At 35.2% G+C, this 6358-nt stretch overlaps 1 protein-coding gene across 1 annotated transcript in view; it reads left to right on the forward strand.

The window, feature by feature from the left end:
* Wdpcp (WD repeat containing planar cell polarity effector) overlaps positions 1 to 6358 on the forward strand; it is a 316117-nt gene that overhangs the window by 35516 nt on the left and 274243 nt on the right. The window lies entirely within an intron of this gene.

A 6358-nucleotide genomic window follows, 5' to 3' on the forward strand; every position in this document is an offset into this window, starting at 1 on the left:
AAAAAAAAAATAAAGTCAGTGACACTAATCGTGCTTTGTTAGAAGTAAAATTTAAAAGTGTGTGTTGTAGATGGCTGCTTGTGATCCTCTTCTCAGCAGTTATTTTCATAGTTTGTCTTAGTTACTCAATATTGAGATAAGAGGTGAAAATGACTCTTGCAACAGAGTAATAGAAAAATCATTTAACCACTCCCTCACCCCTTTTCTTGGTATATCTTTCCTGATTGAAAGACAGTCAGAATCGGAGGTGTTTGTGTGGTGTGTGTTTGTGTGTGTGTGTGTGTGTGTGTGTGTGTGTGTATGAATGGGGGGGGAGAGCGAGAGAGACAGAGAGAGAGAAAGATCAAACCCAGGGTCTTATACATGCTAAATGCACTCTACACTGAGCTGCACCTCCAGCCCCTGAGAGCTCTTTGATCTACACATCTACTTGCTTTGCTACAGTCACGTAACTTACATGAAGGACCTTTAACTAAACTGAAAATATGCTTGCTAGCCCATCTACCAGAGACCATGGAAGTGGAGAATTTGGAGGGAACAGTAGCCATTTATATAGTTAATTTTTTTTTTTTTTAAGAACTGATTTTTGCTTCTGCTTGTCAGTGATAGCTTACTCTCTTACCTATCTGAGTTAGCAAATGTTTGTAGTTAGGAAATTGGGTGCAGGTCTACAGCACTGAAGATACAGAAAAAAGAACACTAAATATTTCAGAGTCAAGTAGAAAGCAGTTGTAATCTTTGGGCCCTCCCATTGTGTTTTGACATAGGATTTTGCTTCCTTGGGTTTCCTCTTCAGCTGGATCTTTTCTTTTGTATTGGTGACTGTATAGCTCTAGTTAGATCAATTATATATGAAGTAATATGTAACATATAGGAAGAAAAAAAGGTTAATATAAGATCTTTTCTCTAGATTAAGAAATAGAAACTTTTGAAACCATTTATATATCCGTTCCCAAATGTATTAGCCTTCCCCATTGGAGATAATCCTTGCACTTTGTTTTTAGATAATCACTTTCTTATTTTTCTTTGTGGATTGCTCATTAAAATGTAAATAATGTATTTAGTTTTGATAACCAGAGTTTGATATAAGTGAAATCATAAGCATTCTGTAGCTTGTTTGTTCAATATAGTTTTGAAGAGTCATGCATTGTTGTCTTCTTACTTCATACTTCTCTGTTGACCTTACTGATGGACTTTATCATGTCTGCATCTTGTACTCTGAATTGCTACTAGGAACACAACAATATGCAATGTATTAATTATTGTAACTGTCCTAATAACCTGTTTTTAAACTGTCTCATTACTGTTTTTTCTCAATAAAATAAAAAAGAAAGCTTCATGACAGCTTCTCATTTGTAACAAAAGATTTATAAGAAATTGTAGAGGGTACCACTGTTTGAAATAAACACTGAAAACATCCTATTTTGTCCAAACACTATTAGTACAAATCTTTCTTCTCACTGAACTAAGAGAAAGTAGCTATATATCTATCGTATTTTGTATACACAGATATATAGATATATAGAGATATAGAGATATATCGCTATATATCTGTGTGTATATATATGTGTATATATATATGTATATATATATATATATATATATACTTTACTATAAAATGGACCTTCATTTATATCCCCCTTTTTTTGTTTAGTTTTGTCAGAGATGGGTATTCCAGTACTATTCAAATATTGTAGATGCATGAATTCAGCAAAATGATCCAATATAGTCTAGTAGTCCATAATAGTAATGGGTTATCCATGGAACTGGCAATGTCAGATGTTGTTGACTTGAGCCTTTTACAGCTCAGTGTATTAATATGGCTTTACTTTTTATAACCATATTTATACTTTTCTGGTGGATTGCAGGAGTGGGGGTTGGATCCCCAGGCCTGCTGTGCCAGCCCTGCCCCTGGGGCATGCTGAGATGGTGATTGAGACTGGGCATGTTGGCATGCACCAGTAATCCCAGCACTTGGGAGGCTGTAAATAGGAGGATCATTATGAGTCTGATCTAGTAGTGAGACCCTGAATACCCTGAAGGCCCTTCCCTAAAATACAGAAAAAAAAAATGTATATGGATCTTTTAAAGCTCTTGAGAGAAGGGATTTATGTAGTTTTAGTACTCAGTTTTTGTACTCAAATATGTCTTCCTTTTTTTGTCATCTAAACCAATTATATTATAAGTAAACTCATTTCCTTTTAGTTAGAGGGCACGGAGCTTAATTACCTGCATTCGGAACACCTAGCTCTTTCATATCTGTTTAATTTTCAACAAGCCTTTTAATGTCTCTAGCATCTTCACTTGCAAACTACCAATGTGTGGTAGGATCAATAAAGTGCTTAGAATATGGCTAATATTTAGTAAGTATTAGCTGTCATTATTTTTGTGCTATCATAAGGAAACGAGAGAAAGTGTTGTCATTATCTTCTATAGGAGGCTCACTTATATATTTAAATCCATTATTCATCAACCTCTACTCTTTTTAAGACTGTTTAACAGAATTTTCATTTAAACAATTCAAATGAATTATATAAAGTTTACTTATTCACTTATTTATTCAATGAACATACCTGGTACTGCGCAAGGCAAATTGTGGTTAACTAAACTGACACAGGATCTTCCCTTAAGATACTTAAGAATCTAGTAAAGTATAAAGATATAAATGCACAGATACCAAATTTCATATTTGTGTTATGAAAGAATATCTGCTATGAAGGGGAAAATTAGAAGATGGCTACTTTAGATGGAAATATTAGAGAAGGCCTCTTTTAGCAAGTGATATTTAAGCACAACAAAAGCTAAATTTGGGGTCGCAGATACTCTACAGCATGTGCCCAGCTCCTCTAGTGGCAAAGAGAACTTGGTGAATAAAGCAGGAACTACATGAAGTGGAGTTGGAGAGGAAGATGAAGTAGAAGTCTCCAGAGTAATGAGTGCTTTGAGCAGGCCATGGTGGTGCACATCTATAATCTCAGGTACTCTAAGACTGAAATACGAGGACTGCAAGTTCACAACCAGCGTAGGCAACCAGTGAAACTCTATCTCAAAATTTTAAAAAGGTCTGGGGATACAGAGCATCCTGGGGATCAACTTTTAATACTGAAAAGAGTATTTCATGTACTAATAAGAGTTTTGTGTATTAATGAGATGACTGCTGGCTGAAGGGTTTCTAGACAGTGGCTAGTTAGCTACAAGGACCAAGAGAGAATTAAAAGACTGAAAATTTCAGCCCTATTTTCTGATCTCCAAGGAGGGAAAAGATGGAGGAAGTTGAGTTCATTTGTTAACCATTTCATTAACCACACCTGCCAATGGAATCTACATGAGAATCTCTACACAACATAGCTCAGAGAGCTTGCAGGTTGGTGCTTTGAGGCTGGAATATCCATAGAAGGCATCAGAGCTCTTTCCTACACTCTCCACTCATCTTGTCCTTTGCATTCCTTGCATTAGGCTATTCTTGAGGTGTGTCTTTTATAATAAGTCGGTGACATTAAGTATCTTCCTGAATTGGGTGAGCCATTCTAGCAATGTATTGAGCACAAGGTCATGAATTTACAGCTGGGCAATCAGAAATACTAGTGACAACTTGGACTTGTGACCAGCATCTAAAGTGGAAGTCTTATGAGACTAGTCTACGTCTCTGTCGATTCTGATGCTAACTCTTCATATTTTTAGTGCTGAATTATAGGACATACAGTTGGTATCCAAAGAGTTGCAGAATTGATTTTGGTGTCAGAAGTGTAAGAACACCTAAAGTAGTAGTATATTCAAGGATTTGCAAGCCAAACAGTCTTAAGCTTTAATCACGTCACAAGTAAAATAATGGGAATTTTTAGTGAATTTGAAGTAGATGAGGAAAGGACCTATTTTATCTCTTAAACAATCTCAGGCATAAAGAAGACCCTGAGTATGGTTAGGAGATGATAAGGTTATTGAAATGGCAGCAGAGATGGAGAGAACTTAACATCAGAAATATTTAGGATATAGAATAGACAGGGCTGGCTTATGATTTTATTTGTACCCGTAGATAGTGAGAGAGGGAGATGTCAAAGAAAATTAGTTTTTTGGCTCATCAGCTTTTTTGGGGCAACTTCTATATTTTGCTTGTGATTTTTTATTGAACATGCTTTTCTCTTTAGTTGTATCCTATAATAGGATTAAATACTATAAAAGAAAAGAAAGGTGGAATTAATGTGGATTCCAAATTGCATACATGGTACTGATTTCCTGCTTGCTTTTTATATTACCTAGTAATACGGTAAGTACTAAATCTTTGAGAAGGCACAGCGAGCAAGGAGCTGATTAGATAAAGTGAATGAGTGATTAAAAAGTGAACTGAATATAAGCACAATGCTGAACTACTGACACCTTGATTTCCAGATTTTGTACTATAAGTCACAAGTATATCTTACACGTTTATATATATTTCAAGCTTTGTATCTCCAGCTGTTCTTTATTGGTTCTTACTGATAGCATCTATTTATTTATCCAAATCTTTGTTTAATTGTATTTTTTCAGTTGTGTATTTGTAACACTTTCGTAAGTTTCTGTCCATTATAAACACAATATCATGTTTTACTTATTGATATATTTTGGTCTTAAAACAATCTCCTGCAAGCTTTGAAGGTTACAATTTTTTTGTGCTATTCTGAGATTTGGTAATTATTCTTCTCTTTGTCATGGACTTCATTCATGCTTTAAGATAAATCCTTTTTTTTTTTTTTTTTTGCTTTTGTCATTCTAGATAGAGTATTTGTTTTTTTTCTTGCCTACATTTACATAAATATATTACTTCTTAATTGTTTTCACTGCTATTAAAAAAGAACTCTATCAAGTCCCTTACTTCTTTTTTGACTTTCTAGATATTTAATGTCAGGCAGTCATGTTACGGAAAAAAAAATATCATTGGGCCAGTTCTTAAAAACATTTATTTCCCTTTGGATAGGTCTTTGTCTTTTTTTTTTTTTTCTTTTGGCGGAACTGGGGATTGAACTCAGATCCTTGCGTTTGCCAGTCAAGCGCTTATCCTACTGAGCCATCTCCCTGGCCCCTGGATAGGTCTTATATGTTAATAAATCTTAGAAATGACAATATGCACAGTTTGTATTCACCTAATAAGCATATTATAGGAAAACTAAAAGCTTTCTAAACTTTTTCTTTCCTTGCTTAGTGAGGCTACTTAGAGTATGTTTCCTACTATACCATTGTTCAAATATTTTTTTCTTTTATTTAACTATAGGTAAAAGCTATGCTTGTGAATTTATATATTTCAGAATTATTATAATGTCCCTATCAGCTTTAATATTTTATATCTCAATGGAATTTTTTTAAGCTTTGGGCACAGTTTTATGTTTTAAAATATGGGTTCTTGGTGCCAGTTACTTCTTTTAGTATCGCAGAATGCATATGAATGAACTTCTAAATCTAAAACTGATGTTTGTGCTGGATGTGGTGGCATCTGCTTGTAATCCTAGCACTCAGGAGGCAGAGGCAGGAGAATCACTGCAAGTTCAAGGCCAGCCTGAACTACAAAGTGAGATCTTGTCTCCAGAAAAAAAAAAAAAAATATCTCTTAAATCATCTCAAATGAAGCCATTGCTCTTTTGTACTTGATTTTCGACCCCAACAGTTACTGTACTTCTTGTTTTCTTATCCTACTTCTTTTATGGGGGGGGAAATAATCTTTATTACTAGAAGTTTTATGTTGTATAAATTATGATCTTCAAATCTGCCAGCTACTATTTTCTTCTTAAGTAGTTATGGCTAAATCTGAGATTTTATGTGGCAGTACAGAGTGTTGCCAAAGTCTTAGTGTAGTTTTAAGATTTAAAACCTTAGAAGGGCAAATGGTGCAGAGTTAGGCGGGAAAAACAACACTGACAACAAAAGACTCACTTGAAAATTTATTTAAATTTCTTTCTTGTTTTAAAATGTATTTAGCACAGGGTCTGCAGGTCTCACTACACAGTTCGGACTCATAGTGATCCTCCTGTTTTTAGCCTCCCAAGCGCTGGAATTTCCGGCATGCAACACCATGCCTAGTCTCAACTGATGTCTCAGTGTGCCCTGGGGGCGGGGCCAGCATGGCAGGCCCAGGATCAAGCCTGGTCCCTGTGTCTGCCTAAACAGGTGCTTAAATCTGCTGAGCTATCTGGTCAATCCTTTAAATTTCTTTTATGATCTTTTTTTTTTTTTTCAGAGGCAGGGATTGAACTCAGGCCCTTGAGCTTGCCAGGCTAGGACTTATTCAACTGAGTGGTCTCCCCAGCCCCCTTTTATGATCATTTAAAAAAGTTTTAGATAACACAATTTTGTTTTATCTTTTCATTTCAGTCTTTTTGATTGAGAATTG

The sequence above is a fragment of the Octodon degus genome, unplaced genomic scaffold (assembly GCF_000260255.1).
Source record: "Octodon degus isolate 3935 unplaced genomic scaffold, OctDeg1.0 scaffold00078, whole genome shotgun sequence".
Classification (NCBI taxonomy): Eukaryota; Metazoa; Chordata; class Mammalia; order Rodentia; family Octodontidae; genus Octodon; species Octodon degus.